Source organism: Lygodium microphyllum, chromosome 11, assembly GCF_053477565.2.
Source record: "Lygodium microphyllum isolate KBCC chromosome 11, Lygodium_microphyllum_v1.1.10, whole genome shotgun sequence".
Classification (NCBI taxonomy): Eukaryota; Viridiplantae; Streptophyta; class Polypodiopsida; order Schizaeales; family Lygodiaceae; genus Lygodium; species Lygodium microphyllum.
The window spans coordinates 16744341-16771278 of NC_141145.1; positions in this window are offsets into that span (position 1 = coordinate 16744341).

Genomic DNA, 26938 nt, shown 5'->3' on the forward strand with positions numbered 1-26938 from the left:
TTCTCACTATTGTTTGAAGTGATTGGTAGTGTGTTTCAAGTGCTATCACCGAACATCATTTTTAATGGGAATAGTGTTATCCTTTTGTGCTATGGGCATGGACAAAAGGTCATCGTTTTTAATGTGAATGGTGTTATCCTTTTGTGCTATGGGCATGGACAAAAGGTCGAGCGTGGGTGGGAGATCCCTCGCCCAAAAGCATCCATCGAGCACGAATCAGAGCCTATGAAAATGTGCCATGTACCCCTGTGGACACTTCCTTTTTTGGCAAAACTGACCATCCACCTTTCTGTATTACACGACTTGTTCTAAAATTAGTTAGGTTCAATCTATGCTTATGTTTCATCTCTTGAGTGGTATGCATAACACTATAACTTTAACTGGTCATTATAGAATTGGAAAATCAAAGTAGCATGAGTAGCTTAGAGGGCATAAGAATGAGAAAGTCTTTTAAATAATTGTTTCTATATTCTTAGATAATAACTTTAGTTAAGGTTCCTATGCCTAAAGATAACTAGCCACATAAATTTTATATTTCTTGAGGTGTGCAGTGGCTAAAGAGCACTTACAATCAAATGGAGCTAAGAAATTTTGAGGACGTTTTACACTTGCGGCACATGTTGTCCTCTTGATAGTACCTTTCAAAAGATATAACAACCAAACAAGTCAAGGTTACTTAGAAATCTACAACGCAATAACTATTTATATTCAAAACATTTTTTATAATAGTGAGTATATTGCAACTTTGGAAGGGTATAGTAGTGAACACAAGCACAGAACCATGCTACTTTGGAAGTATATTGCAACTTTGGAAGAGTATAGTAGTGAACACAAGCACAGAACCATGCTACTCAAATAGGATGGGGAAGAATTGGCACAAGTCTCTTTGAATTCTTATAATTATGGGGGAAAGTGTCATATGCATTTGAGAAGGATATGTTCTTTTCCTTTCTTTTCTATGGTTCTCTTCTCTTTCCTTTACTTAAAAAACAAGTATAAATATATGACTTTTGAAATAGTTTCTAACCTTTAGCCAATATAAAAAATTTTAAGATTGTATTTGTCTTGTTATAGTCTCAAACCTCCATACATGATAAAGGATCAAAGTGTCATTGAATATGCATGAGTTATAAATTAATGTTGCAAACAATAAGTTTAGGACAATCAAGACTATTACTAACAAATGCAATAACAAAATAGATGGGGAGCTAGAAGTTGTGCAATGTTGTAGCAACCCTAAAGGGGATTATGTGGGTAGTTCATTGAAGCAAAAGTCATTGCAATGATTGATTCAAACACATTCTATTTTTCTGATAGGCTAGTTTCCTAGTCGGCCCAATTTTCATATACATACTATTTGACAAGCTTTCCACTATGTAACGAATTGAGTCTCAAGTAGTTTTCTCACTTTTGCCTCCATTTCTATTCTAGTTTCTTCTCTCTCTATATTATTTGTCCATCTGCATCTTTATTTCCATCAAAGCCATGGAAGGTATCAACATCTACCCTCACCACCACTAAGAGTTTTGCTCAATTCCCTTTGTCCAGAAAACATGCCTCACCTTTGGTTCTACTAGAGGGACCTTTTCCTTAGATCATTGTCATGAGGCAAAACTTTATTCTCATCAATTAGAGAAGTTCTAAACCCAATTTAGCCATTTGACAATAATGGTTCATGACAAATTTCTAGAAGTTATCCAAGAGTTGATTGTTGCATTACCAACCATCTACGGTTGTATTTCAAGTAATATTTTTGGATTCTAGATTTTTGAGCTATCCACACAAAAAGAACATTGTCTTATTAGAGCTATAGCTTGCACATCCAATGTCAAAACATATGAAAATGATATGATTTTATCCATATAAAAGTCTTTGGTTTGGCTTCTTGGTTATTATTCTTAACCATTTTAATAATAGAAGAAAAATCAACCAAACAAGAAAATAGCCAAACAAACAAGAAAACATATCAATTAAAAAATCATTGCACATGTGATTATGTGTGGATGGTTTACTTAACCATGCTTAACTTTTGTATCATAACTTTTGTGTGGCTATAATACCTTTACTTTAGTTACCACACACCCAAGTCAATGGACTTGGGTGTGGTGTAGCTCTACACATTAAAGGTAAACTAGTGGGGTCATGACTCATGATCCATAGGCTTTGAAAACCATGATACATGCGAGTCAAATTAAATCATTTGAAACTTTTCAATCGTGGTGATTACCCATGTATACCTCATCAAAACTTTGTATCTTGCTAGATTGCTAGGAATGAATGAGGTGCCCCTTTGAAGGGGTACTTTATGTTGGAGTTGCAAGGAGAATGGAAATTGCACAGATATGGAGAGAGAGAGAGAGAGAGAGAGAGAGAGAGAGAGAGAGAGAGAGAGAGAGAGAGAGAGAGAGAGAGAGAGAGAGAGAGAGAGAGAGAGAGAGAGAGAGAGAGAGAGAGAGAAAGATAGAGGATTTTATGTTTGTAGTACCTCCAATAGGTCTCTTGTAAGTAACATCTTATTGTCTTATCACTCAAAGAATAAAGAATGAGTGTGTGTATATGGTTAGAGTTAGTAGCCTTTATCCCAACAATCTCCCACTTAAAGGCCAATGTGCCTTTAAGGGAGACAAAAAAATGATAGAATATGTGAGATATAATACATGTGAGTTTCCCTCACCCAATGCCCATTACCTCCTTGCAATGTGCAAACTTTTCAAAGAGTAAAATCTTGGTGAGAAAGTCCACAAGGTTATCATCATTATGAACTTTGATAAGCTCAACCCTCTTATTCTCAAGCACCTAATGAATAGAGTGATAACTCCCTTCTATGTGCTTGGTTTTGACATGAAACGTTGGATTATTTTCCAACATAGTGGCACTCTAGCTATCACTATGCAACAATGGCATGTCTTCACTGAGACCCAAGTCTTCTACTAGATGAGCAAGCAATATGGCTTCTTTTCATGCCTCTGTAATTGGAATATACTCAACCTCAATAGTAGATAATGCAACGCATTTTTGTGAGCAAGAGATCCATGAATATTACACCACTAATTAAAAACATAGCTTGTGATTGACTTTTTCTTGTCAATATTCCTTGCATAGTTTGTATATGTGCTTCCAAGTACACCACTGTTACTTCTTCCAAAGCATATGCATATATCTCTTGTACCACTCAAGAACCTCATGATGCCTTTCATTAATTCCCAATGTTTCTGTCTAGGATTTGACATATATACCTACTCACTACTCCCACTAGAAATACAATGTTCAAGCGAGTGGCAATCATAGTATCCATGAGACTACCCACACATGATGAATAAGGAACCTTGGCCATTTCATCCTTCTCCTCTTTAGAATTGGGATAATCATCAGTGCTAAATTTCACTTATGGAGGCAATGAAGTAGTACTTTCCTTCCCCCCTCTCCATATCAAAGTGTTGTAATACTTTACTAACATAATCCCTTTGGGAAAGATAGAGCAATCTCTTTGTCCTATCCCTGATTATGCATATGCCAATTATGTGATTTGCTTGTCCCAAGTCCTTCATTTGAAAGATTTCCATTAACCTTTTCTTCATGGCATCAATCTCATACTTGTTTTATCGAGCTATCAACATATCATCCACATAAAGGATCAACACTATCAAGCTACTATCTTTGGACTTTCTATTGTACAAATAGCGGTATGTCTCACTTCTCTTGTAGCCATGAGACTACATTAAGGCATCAAACTTATTGAACCATTCTAGTGGGGCTTGCTTTAATCCATAGAGACTCTTTTTTAGCTTGTAGACAAGCTTTTCTTTCCCTTGTTCTAGAAAACCCTTCGGTTACTACATGTATATCTCATTACTAATTGTACAAGGTTCATATAATATTTAGTTGCCAAGGGAAGACCAGTGTGAAGAGTAGTCAATTTTATCACATGTGAAAATATCTCGTCAAGTCCACACCTTTTTCTTACTTAAAACCTTTGGCCACTAAACTCACCTTGTACTTTGGTTTAGCATCACCTATAACCTTCAACTTATAGACCTTTTACCCTTTGGCAAAGAAACCAACTCCCACTTCTGATCCTTCATAATGGAATCCATTTCAACCTTACCATCACGAGTCATTACCTCTTTGTAACAAGATGGCCTCCAAGATTTGTCAACCTCATAGTCATATTGAGATGGCAAGCTCAATATATGTGGACATTGATGATGGACTGCTTGATTAGATGGATCCGCACATCTATCGTTATTATGATCCTCACATGGCCACTAACTTATCACTTATTATATTTAGTTAGTTACACCCATATATATCTGACATATCTATAGCTAGTTGATTAGTATAGTTAGCGATGCATTGTTTGACTTAGTATGTCACTTTTATTTATGTTGTATATTATTTATACATTGTGCACATCATAATGTGAGAGAAAGAATGAATAAGAAAACAAAAAAATGTTTTTCCTTTCATCTCTCTTCTTGCGTTCTTGAGTAAGATTCTTCTTGCATGTATTGTGTGTGTTCGATATAGTAGATCATTGAAGTTCCTCCACCACATGATTCAGTAGAAACTAAAAGAAAAGTGTTTCCAAGAAACAAGTTCTAGATTTTTTCTCGGATTTGGGATCTTTTCTTGCCCCTAATATGGTATCAGAGCAGTGCCACTGAGAGAGACTAGTTTTGAAGTCTGAGGTGAAGAAAAAAGAGTAAGGATTCAAGCAAGTAAGCAATTGGTAAGAAGCTCTCCCATTCTCTCTCTCTCTCTCTCTCTCTCTCTCTCTCTCTCTCTCTCTCTCTCTCTCTCTCTCTCTCTCTCTCTCTCTCTCTCTCTCCCCTAAATAGTCCTGTGGAGGACCTAGAAGTGTGGTGGAACAAAAATGTCAAATTGCTATGAGATTTTATCTACAAGTAAAACAATTGTATGCTCTACAAATACGCCCATGAGGAGTTCCCCACTATATTTTTGGCCGTTTGAGACAGTTTCGAGCCATGTTTTAGCTTTACAAGGTGACGGACAACAATTTCATGGCATGTTGTAACTTTGACTATATCAATCATTCTCAAATGCAAAGGTTACAAATTTCAAATATGTAAGTTTGAATGTGTTTACAAGAAGTAAATAAAAGGTTTATCTGTAAATAGAATACCGATTGTATGTATTATTGAGCAATTAGTGAAAAAGATCGCCTAGTTTATCACTGTGTACATCTTGTAAAAGGTTGTAGAGAAGACTTGTTGGTACTCAATTGTGTCATAATGTTTGAGAATAGTGGAAATCTAGTTATTGAGAAGCTAGACAATAATGACCATACATCATGGAAGTTTTGTATGATGAACATCCTTATTGAAAAAGGCCTCTATGAGTTTATTTCAGGTTTAAAAAAGAATTTTACTCAAGTTTGAGAGGGGAACATGGCATATTTTCTTCAAGAGGCTATGGTACATGTCATGCTAGCCGTAACTAGTAAAACTAGTTAAATCAACAATTTGGTGACATATAGATTTGGTAATTTTGGAGCTAGGGAAAGCTCTAAAGAAAGAGGTGGCTGGTAGAATGGAGATTCTAACAATTCTAGTATTGTCTATTATTATTATCAAATGTGTGATGAGAATGGTGCGCAGATCGGTCGCAGATAGCTCACGTGGTGAATCCCGGAAGGTCCCCAAGAACAAAGTACTCTACTTTTTAGCACAAAAACCAATGTAAAAGCAAGCACGACATGAGACAAGAGACAAATTGGGTTCAATCTCCCCCATGCCTTGTGTGAGCGCTTCACAAAGCATGTATTTAATGTATATTTCTAATCTTTATGCTCAAAAATAGCCCAACTACAAAAATATGACAAGCTTTTAGCTTTTGAGTTTGCTTTCTACCAAAAATAGGAAAATAAAGCTAATGGACGGTGCCCATAGTGTCTGGCACGCCCAATCTCAATGTCCAAATAGAAATAACATATCCAGGCGCATAAGCGCATACAAAATAATAATAAATAATCGATGTCTCTATAGACATAACAAAATATAGGCGTGGCGCCTATCAAAATATAGTCCAAAGGTCGGAAACTCGCTAGACTCCAATGCTTTCCTCCACCACTGCTGCTATCTCTACACATCAACTGAAGCATTCACAATCGTTAGTAAAATAACACAATTAAACCGACAAAAGTGAATACCTAGCAGTCTTCAGCTACATAAATAAATCAACTGGTTAGAAATAAATCCTAACCTTAATTTATTACGAGTGCGCACTCTAAACTCATAAACGTTTATTAATTTAATATGCATTTTGCGGAATCACCCGCTATGGAATCACCCATGTACACACTAAATTAATGAAACGCCCGAAAAGGACAGGCGTCCCCATCAACTTCTCGCACAAAGAATCCTCTTTGCGTATGAGCCCCGGTCATCTAAGTAAGTTTACGGAATCCACCGTAAAACCTCACGGAATCCACCGTGGAATATGCCTCCTGGCATCATACCCCCGGGGTGGGATAGCAATTGACCTCAATTGCTATTAGCTCAATGTGGAGCTAACAGAGTGGGGAAAGCATTTAAGTCTCTAGCGTGCATCCATTGTGCTTCTTCTACAGGATGGTTCTTAAATTTCACTAGATATCTAGAATACCTTCGGCCAGTTCTAGTGGTCATGTAGTCAGTGTCTATGATGGCTTCTGGTTCAAGTATTTCAGTCTCTTCTTTTAGTAAAGGTGGGTTTTCATAGACAGGGTGGATAGGTAATTGTCCTCTAAATGGTCTCAATAAACTAATATGAAATGTATTATGAATTTTCCAATGGGATGGCAGTTCTAACTTGAATGCATTGTCATTAATCTTGTGAATGATTCTAAATGGTCCGTAGAATCTAGGGGCTAATTTAACAACTGGATGTCTATCTACACTTTGCAGTCTACGCTTTTCTATTCTAAGCCAAACATAATCATCAACTTTGAAATTCATGGCTTGTCTTTTCTTGTTGGCTTGTTTGGTATATGATTGTTGGGCTTTAGCAATCATATCCTTTACTTCATCAAAAATAGTGTTATGCATAACAGTAATATCATCGGCACTTTGTATTCTATTAGACAAAGAGGCAACATGTGTAGATAATCTATATCCATAAATAACTTCAAAAGGTGCTTTCTTTGTAGATGTGTGCGGTGTATTATTGTAAGCAAACTGTAACAAATGCAAATGAGTATCCCATGTCTGAGGTTTAGAGATAGTGTATGCACGTAAAAGATCTAGAATAGTGCTATTTGTGGCTTCTGTTTGTCCATTTGTTTCTGGATGAAATGCAGATGAGAAATCAATCTTTGTGCCTAGATTTGCAAACAGTGTAATCCAGAAATTATTACAAAATCGAGAATCTCTATCTGAAATAATCACTTTCGGCAATCCATGGTTAGTAAAAACAGTTTTTAAAAATAACTGTGCTACTTGTGATGCTGTTAAAGTTTTCTTACATGCAATGAAATATGCTTGCTTACTAAATCTATCTACAATTGTCCAAATCATGTCATGATTAGATTTAGTATTTGGTAAACCAGTAATGAAATCCATAGATATATGTTCCCAAGGTTTAGATGGAATAGATAAAGGCATTAATAACCCATACTGTTTACCATGATGTCTTTTTATTCTTTGACAAATCAGACATTCAGAAACAAAATTAGATACATCTGCATCCATATGCGGCCAATAAAAATCTTCAGTTAACATGCGTAATGTAGAAATGATACCTCTATGACCTTGATATGGGGGACAATGAATTTCATTCAAAACAAATGATCGGAATGGAATAGTAACACACAGTCTCTTTTCAAAGAACATAAATCCATCATTATATGACAATGAATCAACAGGAATGAAATTATTTTGAACTAATTTTTGCCAATCAGAATGAAAAGTAATATCCTGGTGATATGTGTCTTTCATAGCAATCAAAGAATCAAAAGATATGATAGAAATATTATGAATTGCAGGTCTTCTACTCAATGCATCAGCAACTACATTTTCTTTTCCAGGTTGGTATTGAATGATAGGATGGAAACTTTGAATGAATGAAGCCCATTTGATATGACGGTCAGAAATTTGGGGTTGGCTAAGTAGATGTCTAATGCTTTGCTGGTCAGTCTTTATCATAAATTCTGAACCCATTAAATAATGCTTCCATTGTTTTAATGCTTGTACAACTGCTAAGAGTTCCTTGTCATAAGTAGAATATTTGAGCTCAGAGGGTTTCAGCTTAGAACTAGAATATGCTATTGGATGGTTGTCTTGCATTAGCACGGCTCCTATTCCTGATCCACTAGCATCTGTCACAACTAGAAAGAATGGTCTATTAAAGTCAGGCAATTGTAGAACAGGGGCATTGGTCAATGCACGTTTAAGTAAATCAAAGGATTTTTGCTGGTTTTCAGTCCATTGATAAACAATACCTTTCTTAAGAAGTTTGGTCAGTGGTAAAGCAAGTAATGAGAAATTACGTACAAACTTCCTATAGAAACTAGCAAGACCAAGGAATGAGCGTAATTCATGTACATTTTTAGGAATAGGCCAATGCAATATTGCATCAATTTTCTTAGGATCAACTTTTATTCCTTCTTTTGATACAATATGACCTAGATATTCTATTTCTGTCTTAAAGAATTCACTCTTGTCAGGATTTGCAAACAATTGATTTGCTTTCAGTAATTGAAAAACTAATGATAAATGCTCATAATGCTCTTTTTCACTTTGACTGAACACTAAAATATCATCAAAGAAAACAATCACACAATATTGATATTTTAGAAAAATACGGTTCATCATTCTACTGAAAGTAGCAGGTGCATTAGTTAATCCGAATGGCATAACTAAGAATTCGTAATGGCCAAACTGTGTCCTGAATGCAGTCTTAAATATGTCGGATCTATCTAACCTCACCTGATGATATCCAGATTTAAGGTCAATTTTACTAAATATAGAAGATTCTTGCAGTTTGTCCATAAGGTCATCAACTCTAGGTATAGGATACCTATTCTTTACAGTGATCTTGTTTAATGCTCGGTAGTCAATACACATCCGATAAGTATTATTCTTTTTCTTGACTAAGAGCACAGGTGCACCGAATGGGGAACTGCTAGGTCGAATTAAACCTCTATTTAGTAATTCTTCAACTTGACTCTGGATTTCTTTTTGCTCTATTTGATTGTGCCTATATGGGGGTTTGCAAGGTGGTTGTGTGCCAGGTATTAGGTCAATCTTATGGTCTTCTGGACGTGATGGAGGTAAACCTGGTGGTAGGTCTTCTGCAAAACAGTCCTTAAAATATGCAAGAAATTCCTTATGCCTAGGGTGCATATGATGTTCCTTTGCATGCAATTCATTCACCCAAATGAGATATGATTTAGTATTCTTGCGTAGTGCACGTTTTGCTTGAGTATGCGAAAGCAGTGGAAACATATGAGATGCATGCATACCAAATAATGTAATAGATTTTCCTTGAAAATTTATATTCATTGTGTGTGTGGAATAATCTATATTGGGATTATGTTGGTGTCTCCATGGCATTCCTAGAATAATGTCGCTAGACTGTAATGGGACAACTAAGAAATTTCTTCTTTCAATATATGGACCAATTTGAATTTCTAAATCTTGAACTTCTTGTGTGCCATTGTACCTAGTACCTAAAAATGCAGCTTTTATGCGATAGTGCGTAGGTACAGTATGCAATTTCAATTCCTTTACCAATTTTGCTGAAATAAAGTCATGGGTACTACCGTCATCATGCAATATAGTTCTTTCTTTTCTATGCACCATACATTTCATAGTCAACAATGAATGTAAAGTAGGCATACCTGGTAAAGTGTCGGAAGTAGTAGTAGGATCATCTTCTTCTTCAGTGAAATCCGGCATATCCTCATGCTCTTCTTCGTCCATAGCTCCAAGGTAGTTGATATGTGCTGATGGCTTCTTTGAATGACAATTTGCTGCGAGATGGCCTGGCTGGTGACACTTGTAGCATATGATGGGCTTGGCTTTGGTCACATTATTTGCAATGGCTGGGAGTCTGGGTATATTTGGATTTGCTTGTTGGATAGGCTTAGGATTTGGATTGACAGTGGATGGTAATGCAGGTGGTTTAGGCCAATTCTTGCGGAAAGATGGTGATGAGAAACGTCCTGGATTAAATCTTCTGAAATTGGAATTGAATTGTTTAGTTCCATAATTACCGTTTGCTTGGAATGGCTGTGGTCGTCGATCTCTTCCACGTAACTTATCTTCAGTGTCGTGAGCTAAGGAGATGGCATCTTCAAGGGTAGCAGGCTTGAACATATTCACCTCAGCGTAGTAATGTCCAAGAAGTCCAGACATGTACTTCCGCTTATGTGTCGTCTCTGGTACGTCTTCAAGCATGCGTAACTGTAAGAGTGCATTCCAAAAACGCTCTGTATACTGTGGAATAGGCTCACGATCACGCTGTTGAAGTAAATCCCATTGCTTGATTGCCTTCTCATGAAATTGCGGTGGTAGAAAATTTTGCATGAACTTCTTCTTGAAATCTTCCCATGTAATAGGACATTCTATACTCTTGCGGACTACAGTCCACCAGAGTGATGCTCTATCTATCAGATGATTAGTAACACACTTGATTTTATCTTTCTCGGGATAAGTTTCCTCATGGAAATAGTCATCAAACTGGCTAATGAATGATAAAACAGTTTTTCCTTCTCTTATGCCATTGAAAGTGCGAAACTTGAAACTTCGTTTACTTATCTTGGATTCCTTGCGAATGGTTTGTGCTTCAAGAGTGGCGTCGATGGTACGGCGAATCAGATCTTCAGCTTGAGGTTCTTCTTTATCAGTGGACGCTCCTTGTAGCTTTGTCAATTGCGCTTGCAAGGCTTGCCTAGCTCTTCGCTCTTCTTCCAATTGCAGCATGATAAGATCCAGCATCCATATGTGGGGTAGTCATCCTGTAAAACTCAACAAACCTTTCTCACTCAAAATCAGTTAGCGGGATGAGCGTAGCTCAAATTTGGGGTTACAAGGCTATGTTTTTTTTTTTTGGGTATTTTCTTCTTCAATTTTCAGAAATTCTGCAATATTTCTGTCTCCATTTGCTGAAAGTACTTCAACGAACTTGCAGATAGGTAAAACAGCTTGCTGCGAACAACTTTCCAGTTCAGAGTTTTTGCAAACGAACAAGTCTTCTATGAGTTTTAAGCACTAGTCAGTTCTGATTTAGTCTGACTTGCAGAGTTGCAGACTTAGCAGACTTGCAGGGTTGTTGACTTGCTGAACTTAGCCGATTTGCAGAACTTGCAGGACTTGATTCCAAGTGACTTGCTGAACTTGACTTCTGTAGTGCGAGACCCGGAGTATTTTGACTTGTCAGATCTGTGTGACTTGCAGAGATTTGTATGATTTAGCTTAATTAGACTTGGTGATTAAGCTTAAGAGCTTAATTGGTGGACTAGCAGGCCGCCGTTTTTGAATCGTGGGGGGGGGGGGCCGTTTTTTCTTCTCGCGTGATTTTCGGAGGTGTCTTCTTACACCTCGAGACGATTTTGAGAAGCTTAGGCTTCTCTTAAGCTCTTAAGCTTTGTAATTAAGCTTTTTAATGAAGAAGATTAGAGCTTTCTCACTGTTTTATCACGACTTGTTCATGGAGTTGAGGGAGTGGTCCTCCGCCGACAGAGAGTGGTCCTTCGCGATCTGACAGTGGAAATAGGGGTTCTTGATCGCCAGAAGTCTGCCTGTATCGACGGTTCGCGACGAGATTGACTGTAGAGGCCGTTTGTTCCTGGAGCTCCGCCTTCGCCCGAGATTGGTAGCGATTGGAAGCCCTTGATCTCTGCTCCGCTCTGATACCACTGGTGCGCAGATCGGTCGCAGATAGCTCACGTGGTGAATCCCGGAAGGTCCCCAAGAACAAAGTACTCTACTTTTTAGCACAAAAACCAATGTAAAAGCAAGCACGACATGAGACAAGAGACAAATTGGGTTCAATCTCCCCCATGCCTTGTGTGAGCGCTTCACAAAGCATGTATTTAATGTATATTTCTAATCTTTATGCTCAAAAATAGCCCAATTACAAAAATATGACAAGCTTTTAGCTTTTGAGTTTGCTTTCTACCAAAAATAGGAAAATAAAGCTAATGGACGGTGCCCATAGTGTCTGGCACGCCCAATCTCAATGTCCAAATAGAAATAACATATCCAGGCGCATAAGCGCATACAAAATAATAATAAATAATCGATGTCTCTATAGACATAACAAAATATAGGCGTGGCGCCTATCAAAATATAGTCCAAAGGTCGGAAACTCGCTAGACTCCAATGCTTTCCTCCACCACTGCTGCTATCTCTACACATCAACTGAAGCATTCACAATCGTTAGTAAAATAACACAATTAAACCGACAAAAGTGAATACCTAGCAGTCTTCAGCTACATAAATAAATCAACTGGTTAGAAATAAATCCTAACCTTAATTTATTACGAGTGCGCACTCTAAACTCATAAACGTTTATTAATTTAATATGCATTTTGCGGAATCACCCGCTATGGAATCACCCATGTACACACTAAATTAATGAAACGCCCGAAAAGGACAGGCGTCCCCATCAACTTCTCGCACAAAGAATCCTCTTTGCGTATGAGCCCCGGTCATCTAAGTAAGTTTACGGAATCCACCGTAAAACCTCACGGAATCCACCGTGGAATATGCCTCCTGGCATCAGAGAAGGATGTCATTCATAGTGGCAAATTACAAATGATGACAAAAATGAGCATTTGTTTATCATGTAGTATACGATGAATGCTATTATAGGAAAGCGGGGATATGATTATATATGGTATATTGATCTAGGTGTATCTAATCATATGACCAGCCACGTTGAATGGTTTGAAAAAATACAAGATTTACAAAGTCCAAATTATGTAAAGACATGTGATGACTCATGCCACCCAATCTCACACATTAGGAAAGTTTCTTTGACCTTGGATTATGGTCAAACAAAGTATTTGTCAGATGTTTTACATATGCCATCCATCACAAAGATTTTGGTACCTATTGATCAAATGGCAAAGCAAGGGCTATAGGTTAGATTTAATACAAAGGGTTGTTTTATTGAAGACTTTAATAATAGATGCAAGTTGATTGCAAAAGAAAGAAGAGTTGGCCACATGTTTACCTTGAATAATACTGGAATTCCTACTATAAATATCATTATGTGTGCTAAAGGCAAAGGTATAGTTGCAAACATTGAAATATGACATAGACATATTGGACATGCAAATTGGAAAATGCTAGTCCAAAGGGTGTCTACATTCAAAGTTTTAGAATTACATAAAGTTTGAGTAAGTATAGGAATGCCTCTCTAATGAGTTCAATAAGCTTTTCAGGTCTTGTGGGATAAAACAATAGTTTACATGTAGATATATCCCACAATAAATGGATTTCAAAAAGAAAAAACTAACATATTACACAAGTTGCCCAAGTATTTTTTGCTTGAGATTGTTCATACCATTGTTTGTATTATGAATAGAACTCCCATAGTTGCAATGCATTGTATGACTCCCAAAAGACTGTTTTACATGCTAAAACTTAATGTATCACACTTTGAAGTATTTAGTTGTAATATATATGTTCGTGTGCGTGATTTATTGAGGAAGATATTAGACCCAAATGCTAAATGTTGTATTTTCATGAGATACTCTACTGTTGAACAAAAATAATATCATTGTTATAACCCTCTCATGAGTTTTGAGTGAGCATGGATGTTGTGTTTTATAAAAGAGCCGTTGGTATGCATTAACTCGAGATGCATTGGACGATGTTGATAATCATGATCTACAATCAATCCTTGGTCCTGGGAGACTAAGGAGCAGCCCCACATCTTCAGGTGCATCTACTACTAGTGTTAGAAGTAATGATAAAGGAAAGAAGAGGTCATTCAGGTTTTTAAGAAGAATGTAGTGGCTTAGAGAGATTGGATGATGAGCTTGGCATTCATTTAGTTAAGGTACTTGGTGAACAAAGAGTACATGGTAATGCAAAGGCCGCATTGAGTGATCCAGTGGTATGCAAGTCTAGCAGAGTGAGATATCCTATAAGATAAAGCATAATATAGGTGGTTCTATTAGTAGGTACAAGGCCAAGCTAGTTGCAAAAGGCTATGCATAGACATATGGCAGACTATGAAGAGACATATAGTCCAATTGCTAGGATAGCAATTGTTAAATGTGTGGTTGCTTTGGTAGAGTAGCCAAAACTTGGAGTTTACAACAGATGGATATGAAGAATTCAATCTTACAAGGTGATTTGCAAGAAGAGATGTATATGAAGCATCCAACAAGTTATGAAAATTTAGAGATTCCCACATATGTACGTAGGTTAAGGAAGGTCTGGCAAGATCAAAGAATATCTTGTAACATTGGCTTTTATGTATGTGATCTAGATCACACACTTTATGTGAGAAAGGGTGATATAGGTTTGGTCATCATAATCATATGTGTGGATGATGCCAGGAGGTATATTCCACAGTGGATTCCATGAGGTTTTGCGGTGGATTTCGTAAAACTATATTTATTTGCTGGGGCTCGTACACACAGGGTGGATTCCTTGTACGAGAAGTTAACAGGGATGCCTATCCTTTTTGGGCATCATGTTAATTTAATGTGCATGTGGGTGACTCCACAGCAGGTGATTTCACAAAATACATATTTTAATTAATAGACGTTTATGAGTTTAGAGTGCACTCATATTAAATTAAGGTTAGGACAGAGTTTCAACCTATTTATTTATTTTGTAGCTAAAGATTGCTAGGTATTCACTTTTGTCGGTTTAATTTTATTATTTTCTAACAATTGTGAATGCTTTAGTTGATGTGTAGAGCAGGCGGCGGTGGCGTTGGGAAGCATTGGGCGATAGTGTGTATTAAAATTACCTAGGAGAAATTATCATTTTTGATGGGTGCGCGTCTTATCATTAAAGGCATGGTGCTAATATTTATTTAGGCGCGCTTGACAAATATTTATTATTTTATATGCGCATGGATGCACGGTTTAAATATTTCATTATTGGACATTATATTTGGGCACAGCCCGACTCTTGGGCCGCCCAACCACTTTATTCTTTATTTGAACAAAAGCAAACACAAAAGCTAAAGCATAATTATTTATAAAATTGGGCTATTTTTTAGCTTTGAGATGAATAAATTTATAAATGCATGCCTTGTGGAGCGCTCACACAAGGCAGGGGAAGATTGTACCCAATTGGTCTTTTTGCCTCATGTCGTGCAAGTCTATCCTTTTGATTTTTAAGCTTAAATAGAGTTCTTTGTTCTTGGGGACCTTCTGGCACTCGCTATGTACGTATCCAGCATCCAATTTTCGCACCAGTGGTATAACAATGAAGCTGAGATCAAGGGCTTCCAATCGCTTACCATCTCGCATGAAGATGAAGCTCCTGGAACGAACAGGCTCTACAGTCAGTCTCATGACAATTCGTCAATATTAGCATGTTCTTGGTGGTGAAAAACCCCCTGCTGTGCTGTTGGATCGCGAAGGACCACTCCATGTCGATGAAGGACCACCCAAGAAGTTTCTTTGAAAGTCGTTTTTCTTCTCAGAGACAAAAAGTAAGAATTTCATTAACAATAAGCTTATTAAGAGCTTTATAAAAGCTTAAGCTTTATTTAACCTCTACAATCCTCATCGTTTGTGGCGGAAGGATGTCCTCACTGGCGGCGATCACAGCTAGTACATGTTTGATGATTATTTCCATGAAGAATAGTATGCCGAAAAAGACAAACTCAAGTGTGTTACTAACCATTTAGTGGACAGAGCATCGCTATGGTGGACTGTTGTCCACAAAAGTATTGATTGTCCTACTACTTGGGAGGCTTTTCAATAGAAAATTTTGCAGAATTTTCTTCCACCTCAATTCCACGAAAAAGCAATCAAACAATGGGATCTTCTGCAACAAAGAGATTGTGAGCCTATTTCACAATATACCGAGCGTTTCTGGAATGCCTTATTGCAACTTCGAATGCTTGAAGATATACCTGAGGAAATCCACAAGTGCAAGTTTATGTCTGGTTTACTTGGTCACTTTTATGCCGAGGTGAACATGTTCAAGTCAACGACTCTTGAGGATGCGATTTCTTTGGCCCATGAACATGAAGACAAAATTTGAGGACGAGAAAAGCGACCACAACAATACCCAACTAATGGTAACTTCGGTACAAAGCAATTCAATTCTAGCTTTCAAAGATTCAATCAAAATCGCTTTGTTCCATCTTCTTTCCATAAATCTTGGACACGACCCCCTGCTTTACCATCCAACACAAATCCAAATCCTAAGCCATCTTTCCAACCAAATACCAACATTCCTAAACTCCCCACTATTACCAATAATGTTTCTAAAGCCAAATCCATAGTTTGCTACAAGTGCCATCAACTTGGACATCTAGCGGTGAATTATTAATCCAAAAAGCCAATTGTTCACATCAACTACTTGGGAGCGACTGAAGATGAAGACCATGAAGAAATGCCAGATTTCACGGAAGACAATAATGATACCGATACTACTTCAGATACTTTACCAGGTATGCCAAATCCTAATTCTTTATTAACGATGAAATGTCTTGTGCATGGTAGAGAAAAGATTGTTTTACATTATGACAAGAGCACACACGATTTTATTTCTGCAAAATTGGTCAAAGAATTGAATTTACATACTGTTTCAACTCATTATCGCATCAAGGTTACATTCTTAGGTACTAGATACAATGGTACACAAGAAGTTCATGACTTAGAAATTAAAATTGGCGATTATGTTGAGCATAGAAATTTCTTGGTTGTGCCTTTGTAATCTAGTGACATTATCTTAGGAATGCCTTGGCTTCAAAAATATAATCCCAATATAGATTATTCCACGCATTCAATAAAGATTCATTCCAATGGGAAACAAATCACATTACATGGTATGCATACCTTAGATACTTTGCCATTGCTTAGTCCCACATAGGCTAAACGTGCATTAAGAAAATGTAGCAAATCCTATTTAGTATGGGTGAATGAAATTGAAGCTTAGGAAAATCATATGCATCTTAGGCACGCACAATTTCTTTCACAATTTAAAGATTGTTTTGCTATTGACTTACCACCTGGCTTACCACCTACACATTTTGAAGATCATAAAATAGACTTAATTCCAGGTTCTCAAATACCATGTAAAGCACCTTATCGACATAATCAAATTGAATAGAAAGAAATTCAAATCCAAGTTGAAGAATTGCTAATCCGAGGACTCATTAGACCCAGTAGTTCTCCTTTTGGTGCACCTGTCCTATTAGTTAAAAAGAAAAATAACACCTATAAGATGTGCATTGATTATCGTGCCCTAAATGAGATCACTGTTAAGAATAGATATTTGATCCCTAGGGTAAACGACCTCATGGATAAACTACAAGTGCCACAATATTTAGCAAGATAGATCTTAGATCTAGATACCATCAAGTACAATTGGACACACCTGATATTTTCAAAACTGCATTTAGAACTCAAGTTGGATATTATGAATTCCTTGTTATGCCTTTTGGTTTAACTAATACACCAGCCACATTTAGTCGTATGATGAATTGCATATTTTTGAAGCATCAGTATTGTGCCATTGTTTTCACTTAACAAGGTGTTTCTCAACACTTTGTAATCTTCTCTTTTCAAAGCGTAACCAAACATAATCATCAATTTTGAAACTCATACCTTTTCTTTTCTTGTTAGCTTGTTTAGTGTATGATTGCTGGGCTTTCGCAATCATGTCTTTGACTTCATAAAAAATAGTAGTATGCATATTGGCAATATCATCAGTAGCTTTAACTTTGTTTGACAATGATGTAACATGTGTAGTCAATCTATGTCCATAAATTATTTCAAAAGGTGCTTTCTATGTAGCTGTATGTGGTGTAATACTGTATGTAAACTAAAGTAAATGCAAGTGTGTATCCCATGTTTGTGGTTTTGAAATTGTGTATGTACGTAAAAGATCTAAAATTGTATTGTTAGTAGCTTCTGTTTACCCATTTGTTTCAGGATGAAATGCATATGAGAAATCAATCTTTGTACCTAAATTAGTAAACAAAGTAGTCCAAAAATTATTGCAGAATCTAGAATCACGGTCAGAAATAATAACTTTTGGCAAACCATGGTTAGTGAAAACAGTCTTCAAAAACAATTGTGCAGCTTGAGATGCAGATAATGTTTTCTTGCATGGAATGAAATATGCTTGTTTGCTAAATCGATCTACAATAGTCCAAATCATGTCACGATTAGCTTGGGTGTTAGGCAAACCAGTAATAAAATCCATTGAAATATGTTCCCATGGTCGTTCTGGAATTGATAAAGGCATTAATAAACCATATTGCTTACCATGGTGTTGTTTAACTCTTTGACAAATTAAACATTTAGATACAAAGTTAGAAACATCAGATTCCATTTGTGGCTAGTAAAAATTTTCAACCAATGTACGTAAAGTAGAAATAATACCTCTATGGCCTTGATATGGGAGACAATGAATTTCCTCCAACACAATGTAATGAACGGGGATCACGGGAATATGGCATGGGAACATACCAGTCACACTGATGGTATATAAGGTGTAAGAGGGTATTTTGAGGCATCACAGAAATTATCAAGAAACTCTCTTTTCACCTTCTCAAGCTTCCATGGCTTCCTCTTCTTCTTCCTCTCTCCCTCTTTCTCTCTCTTCTTCTTGCCTTTCTCTCTCCTCTTCCTCTTCTTCTGCAGTCCTTCTCTCTCTCTTTCCCCTTAGTTAGGACAGTTAGGTCTTCTTCATTACAAGTGGTATCAGAGCTTTGTCCTTGATCCTTCTCTTTCCCCATAGATTTAGGGCTTTCACAGTTTTCCACAGTTAGAAAGCTCCAGTTACATCTCTTTCACATGTATACAGGAGTACTCAGGCAGGCTGTCAGCCCTCCTGAAGACTGTGGCAGCCTTTCTTGGAGCTTTCCCAAGAACCATGGACAAATCTGGAAGCGGACAGACAAATTTGACAGGTCGTCACTAATTTTCATGCAAGTTTTTTAGGGTTTTGGGCAAAAAGGAGAGCAACACAGTTAGAAAGACCAAAAACTCAATTACTTTTCAAGAAGACCTCTCTCCTCTTTTCCCAAGCTGCCATGGAAGCTCCAGCTCAAGAAATTCAGAAATTCTGCTCCCCCTCCTCTTCCTCAGCAAGATTGGCTGGTCCTAAGGTGTCCCCCTCAGTGGGAGGAGCATATTGAGCAGCAGCTGGTCTAACCCTGCTTGTGGCCCCCAGGAGCAGCCCAAAATTTGCGGCGCAAAAAACGGGCTGCTTCCTGGCCTGTAGGGCAGCCCCCCCCAGCTCTCCCCTCCTTCCTGGGTTCAGTCCTGGCCCTTGGCAACTCTTTTAAGCAGCATCAGGGACATTTTCCTCAGCCCTTGGACACCCCTTTTGCACTCAAGAAACCCTAGTCTGGTGCAGTCCATGGCAGCCATGGAACCTTGGCATCAAGCTCAGAAATCCTGAAGATTTTGGTCTCTCCTTGGTCCTCGGGAGTCCCTCTTCAACATTGCTCAAGATTTCAGCCACCATCAAGAAGAATGGGAAGAAGATTACAAGCAAGATTTGAAGGCATGCACTTGTGGGCAGCCATGGCTATGGAGTAGGACCTCAGTTTCAACAAGAACTCTCATGGGGAGGTCCTGAACCATCCTGCCCCAAGCTTGATTTCACCCTTTCTTGAGGAAGCATATTTGGAGCCATGGAGCATTCGGGATCAAATGGAGCTCTCATGGAGGACTGAGGTGGCATCAGTGGCTGGCTTCTTCTCCAAAAGACTCAAGGTAACTGATTCTTGGCTCTCATTCTCTCCGTTTAAGCCTCTTTTTGAATCCCATCCATTTGTTTGAGAGAATATATGAGTCCAAGTAGATAATAGGAGACCCAGACCTTGAATGCATACTGATTAATTGTCCCAGCCATTTCTCTTTGATCTTATAGTGCTAAAATGGATTTTACTCATGCTGAAGCTTCATTGTGATTATATTTTGCTTACCCATAACCCGTTTGGCTTCTTGTGAATTGGCTGAGCCAAGAAGTGATAAAAAAATCCATTGTATAAGGGTGAGTAGGCAGTGAGTCACTGCCGGTAAGCTCCCTATCCCTATTTCCCATTCCAATTCCATGCACTTCATGAAAATCCCAAAATTTTGAATTCTGAAATGCATCTCATGCTGGTTGTTTAATTAATAAATGTCTGCCATGTATATTCCGAGTGAGGAAAAGCCCGATGGCAGGCGAGGTGGCAAGACAAAAGAGGGGTGACCCCCCTTGCCATCAAAGACCCTGAAGGGGTGCACAACCCGGCCCGGGGGGAACTTTGCCCACCTCCCGGTGATCCGGAGCCCAAAGAATTATTGCAGGTGTAGGTACATTTGATGGAATAGCCCGAACCCTAATCACTTGAGCCCACAAAACCCTACATGCATTGGTAATGTCATAAACCGCTTGGTAATGTATGGTGGATGCAATGCAAGAAGGGCAAGGAATGCAGTGTGGAATTGGTCTCAGCAAACGAGCTATGGATGCAAAGAATGTATGGCTTTATGGGGCATTGAGAGCCACCATTGAGGCCCTGAATGTCTGGGATAAGACCCTCACCATTGGGATAAAGTGTGCTTCTTGAGGGAGCCTTTGCACGATATTGCAGATAGCCAGTCCTACACAGTCAGCCCGCAAGAATTGATTACAGCAAAGCCTCTTTGTGTGACTGAGCACAAGCTCTATAGCTTGACTTGAAGAGGGCATCTTTCCCTTCAATCTGAGCTAAAAACCTCCCCATTCCGCCCCACGGTTTGCGAGATACACTCAGTTTTGTGCTCAGAGGTACTGTGGGATAGGCAGCAGTCCTACACAGTCAGCCCGCAAAAAATGATTATAAAAAAGCCTTCTCGTGTGATTGAGCATGAGCTCTATAGCTTGATTCAAAGAGGGCATTTTCCCCTTCGATCTGAGCTAAAAATCTCCCCATTCCGCCTTACGGTTTGGGAGATACACTCAGTTTTGTGCCCAGAGGTACTGTGGGACAGGCAGCAGTCCTACACAGTCAGCCCACAAAAAGTGATTACAGCAAAGCCCTTATCATTTACTGTCGGAGATATTTTTACATAGCCTCGTAGAGGGGATCGAGGGCTTTCATTTGAATCAGAAAGTTTGGCAATCGGAGTTCCCTAGCTCAAGTTATCATCATTTCTGTAACAGGGGGTCTGGTAGACTGCACTTGGGATGTCAGGCCACAAGGGTAAAGCAAAGGCCCAGGAGGAATTTCAGCGTGAAATAAGGGACTCCCGTGCCTCAATGAACGATCCTAGCTCAGCCCAGGAGGATCATGAAGACTTGTTTGAAGAAGGTGCCCCCGAGATAGATCACTTGTCTCTGCTCAACCAAACCCTATGCCAACATGAGACCCGTCATGCTGATCGACATCGAGAGATGGAGCAACGCCATAGGGAGATGGAAACCCGCCAAGATCAGCGTCATTCCGAGATGATGGCCAAGATGGACTTACTCATAGAGCGCATGGGCACCCTCATTCCCGCCATTGCCCCCCCCCCTCGGATCGACCCAAGGAGTATGTCGCTCCCCGTGAGGCTAACCGCCCTCCCCCCTTGGAGACCAAGCGCAGCCCACAAGGTCTTGGTGGTACCCGTGGCATCCCCCATAGCACTTATGAGACGGGTGAGCCCTCCGCTCGGCATGATGAGCCCCTTCTTCCCTCCCCCGTTACGAATCCTTCCAGCCCATCATTGGCATCCCAACTCCCCCGTAAACGGAAGCTACTTGCACACTCAAGGGAATGGCCCCAATGCAAACCTTGGGCAGTATGGATTGCACGGAGTGCATGGGCAGCATGCATATGGCAATGGGTAGCATACATATGGCAATGGGCAGCATGCACATGGCAATGGGCAGCATGCATATGGCAATGGGCAGCATGTATATGGTAATGGGCAGCATGGACATTTTGGACAGCAAGGTCCTAATGGGCAATTTGGTCCTCATGTAATGCACGGGCAGCATGGCCCCCATGGGAATTTTGGACAGCAAGGCATGTATGGGCAGCATGTAGCACATGGCATTCATGGGCAACCAGGCCCAAATGAGCTACGTGACAAGATTGTGTTTACAAAATTCAATGGGCAATCCTCATCCCCAGCTGAACTAGAGGAATGGACCTCTAAATTGGAAGCCTATTTTCTCATCTACCCCCGTACCGATGAAGCAAAGATCATTTTTTCCTCCCTTCACTTAGAAGGTTTTGCCCACATATGGTGGAGATTTGTTCAACGAGAAAACCAGCAGTTTCGTGATTGGGAAGAGTTCAAGATGCATATGATCCAAGTTTTTGTCTCCCCGGTGGAAAAAGAACGCTTGGCTAGGCAATGGTATCAGTTTGATCAGCGAAATCTCACCGTGAGGGAGTACACCAACCAGTTTATGAACTTATCCATGTACGTTGAGGCAGTTACTGATGAGGCCAAATTGCATAAATACATTTATGGGCTGGATGCGTATCTCTCAGCTGATGTAATGGCTCAAAAGCCAGCCACCCTGTTTGCAGCCAGAGAATTGGCCGAACGCTATGGTTGAAAGTACTGCCGCAATGAGAGCACGCAGCCCATTGCCGGACAGCAAAGATATCCTAGTAGGCAACCCCCATATGCTACTAATTATCGTAGCAATAATGCAGGGAATGGCAGCCCCAAAATTCCTACTTACCCCACTTTTAATGCTGAAAAAAAATATGGCAGTTTTGGGACAGCACCACCCCTCAAAAGTGACCCAAAGTATGCTGAAAATAAGGCCAGGAATGGCTTCGGTCCCAACAGTCAAAAATTCATTCCTCCTGAAGTTGTCAAGGATAGAAAAGCCAAAGGCTTGTGTTTCAAATGCGGGGATAAGTACACGACAGATCATGCATCCAAATGTCCCTTTAAGAACGCCACTGTCAAGTTTAATAGCATGTATGTACTGGAAGATAGTGACAAGCTGGAAGAGGACATGCATGACAGCTCTCAAATAATGACACTTGCTGAAAATACTGAATATGAGGAGGATATTGATCCTGATCAGTTTTATGACTCACCGGACGGGTTTCCTTTTGACCCCGGTGGCTGCCCCGTTGATAACATGCTTGGGAATGACCCTTGTCACCCCTCATTCACTGCTATATCAGCCTGCTCAATCTCCATGGATGCATGGACTGGCTCTAGGAGTCCGAACACCTTACGGGTGCATGGTAACATTGATGGCAAGAGTCTATACATCCTCATAGATAGTGGCAGCACACACAGCTTTGTAAATAAATCAACTCTTAGCCGTTTGGCATGTGTTCCCACTGAATTACAGCAACCCCTTCGGGTTCAAGTGGCCAATGGAAATGAGGAAGTGAGCTCCCATGTATGCACACAAGTGTCTCTCATGCTGGCTGAAAATTACACAGCAAAGGTGGATTTGATTACCCTTGATATGGGCCCCATGGATGTTGTATTGGGATGTGATTGGCTTTAGCAGTTGGGAAAAATCTCTATGGACTTCTCTCAGCTGTACATGGAGTTTATAATGCATGGGCAGCTTGTACACTTGGAGAGAATCAAAGAAAATGCAGATTTTCAGCTTATAACAGCAAGACAACTCAAAAAGGAATTCAAGAAGCGCTCCCATATCTTTGTCTTGCATTTGCATAAGGATAATGATGACCAACACACCTTGGGGAAGCAAAATGCAGCACTAAAAGCACTTTTGGCTGAGTATGAGGATCTATTTCAGCCTCCCACTACCCTTCCCCCTAAAAGATTGGTGGATCATCCGATTGACTTGGAGCCCCATGCCAAGCCCATTAATAAACCCCCATATAGACTCTCTAAATGTGAGAGAGAGGAAATAGCAAAGCAAGTCAAGGAGCTCAGTGAGATGGGATTCATAGAGCCTAGCTCTTCCCCTTATGCCTCCCCGGTCCTATTGGTTAAGAAAAAGGACGGATCTTTCCGGTTGTGCATTGACTACCGTGATCTCAATAAGATCACCGTCAAAAATAGATACCCCATCCCTCGAATTGATGACTTGCTTGATGAACTCAAGGGTGCACGCTACTTCACTAAGATTGATTTGCGATCTGGTTACCACCAAATCAGAATGCGGGCAGGTGATGAAGTCAAAACAGCCTTTCGGACTGACCGTGGCTTGTACCATTTCCTTGTCATGCCATTTGGGCTCACAAATGCCCCCGCCACATTTCAGAGCTTAATGAACAAGATATTGCAGCCATGGCTTTTCCAGTTTGTGTTTGTATTCTTTGATGATATACTCATTTACAGCAAGTCAATGCATGAGCACTTGAAGCATGTTAGACAGATTTTTGATGTACTGAGAGATCACCGCCTCTTTGCCAAAGAAAGCAAGTGTGTCTTTATGCAAACGGAGGCTGAATACTTAGGACACATTGCTAGTGAAAAAGGCATCCAAGCTAATCCTAGAAAAGTGCAATGTGTCCGGGAGTGGCCCACCCCCACTACCACTATCTCCTTGCACGGTTTTCTTGGTCTCTCCTCCTTTTATAGGAGATTTATTTGCCATTATGCCACAATTGCAGCCCCATTAACAAACCAGCTGAAAAAAGAGGCTTTCCTATGGGATGAATTGGCTGCCCGCAGTTTTCAGCAGCTGAAAGACTTGCTCACTTCAGCCCCCATCCTTGTATGCCCCGATTTTTCAAAGGATTTTACCATCCAGTGTGATGCTAGTGGATGGGGTATTGGTGCAGTTTTGCTGTAGGAACATGGGGTAATAGCATTTGAGAGCCGAAAATTGGATGATAAAGAGAGAGAGTTGCATGTCTATGATCAGGAGATGTTGGCAGTCATTCACGCTATCAAAAAGTGGCATCACTACTTGTATGGCAGCAGATTTAAGGTAAAAAGTGACCACCGTGTGCTCAAATATTTCTTGACTCAGCCCAACCTCACTCCCAAACAACGTAGATGGGTGGCGACACTACAAAACTATGACTTTGAGATTACCCACACACGTGGAAAGGACAATGTAGTGGCCGATGTACTCTCTCGCATGTGGGCATGCAAGGTCTCATCCATCACTGAACTCCACCATGATTGGATTGAAGAGCTCCAAGAGGCATACTTGCTTGATGCTGAATTCAGCCCTCTTTTCCAGAAATTACAGCAAGGTGTCTTGGATGAGAATTCCCAATATCAGCTCCATAATGGCCTCATTTGGATCCATGGCCGTATTGTGATTCCCCATGCCTCTCCCTTCACCCAAAGGATCCTTGAAGAGATGCATTCTTCCCCGATTGCTGGCCACTTAGGGGACTTCAAAACATATGATCGAGTTTCAAAAAGCTTCCATTGGAAAGGGCTATGGCGGGATGTAAAAGACTTTCTGTCTAGATGTGTGCCTTGCCAACAAAATAAAGATAGCTCTCTTAAACTGGGTGGTTTGTTGCAGCCTTTACCTATTCCCGAAGGAAAATGGACCCACATTACCATGGATTTCATCACTGGTTTACCTACAACCAAGAAGGGTTGGGATAGCATTTACGTGGTAGTTGACCGACTCACTAAAGCAGCCCATTTCATCCCTACAAAATCCCAGTTTACAGCATCCCAAGTTGCCACTCAGTTTATGGAGCATGTTTTTAAGTTGCATGGCTTGCCCCAAGTCATAGTACATGACCGGGACACCAAATTTATGAGTCAGTTTTGGCAGACCATTTTGAGCTCCATGGGGACCAAATTGGCTCCGTCTATAGCCTATCATCCCTAAACGGATGGGCAGACCGAAAGAGTCAATAAGTGGCTTGAAACTTATTTGCGACATTTTTGTCATGATGTGCAGAATTCTTGGGATGTATGGCTGCACTTGGCTGAATGTTCTTACAACAACTCCACTCATTCAAGCATTGGAGTCTCTCCCTTCGAACCATTGTATGGTTATCGGGTGCCCCTTCCTACCGTGATCTTCAATGAAAAGCTCAACCCCTTGGGAAAAGAAGAGCTGGACCACATGCAAGCTCTACTTCAACAATGCAAGATAAACCTCAAAAGGGCTCAAGAGCACATGAAGCTCCATGCTGATGCAAAAAGATCCCTTGACTTTCAAGAGGGTGAAATGGTACTCCTCAAGGTCCCCAAATCCCGTTATGCCACACTAAAGGACGGCTCTTGCAACAAGTTGGCACACTGTTACTATGGGCCCTACAAGATCATTAAGAAGGTCGGGGACTTGGCTTACCGCCTCCAACTCCCTTCCACCACTAAGATCCATGACGTCTTCCACGTGAGCCAATTGAAACCTTTCATTGGCACTCCCAAAGATCATGTAGAGGAGCTCCCACCCATAGATGAGGAGGGCCTTATTCAGTACATTCCGGAAGCGGTCATTGGGCAATGTGAAAAGCAACTCCGCACCCGTTCCATACATGAATACTTGATCAAATGGCAAGGCTTACCAATAGAGGAAGCCTCTTGGCGCCCAGCATCTATATTGGATGAATTTCCACACCTCAAGGAGGCTGTGTTGGCTGGCACCTCACCATGACCCCTGTTTTGGGCTGCAGTTTGCATCTGGACAGCCACCTGTTTTATACCAGATTTGGTCCTGGTCCACTCTCAACCCCATCCTCCATACATGGCCAAAAAGTATACCTCGAGGGCTCCGTTATTACACCTTACTTGCCCTGATCGGAGTTCCCTAGTGGAAGTTATGGCTGTTTTTCTCCTGCCATACCATATGGGACTGCACACTAGAAATTCCTGGACAGCCCTTTATTTTGTACCAGTTTTGGTTCTGACCTGATTGCAGCCCCGCCCCAACCAGATGGGCTGAAA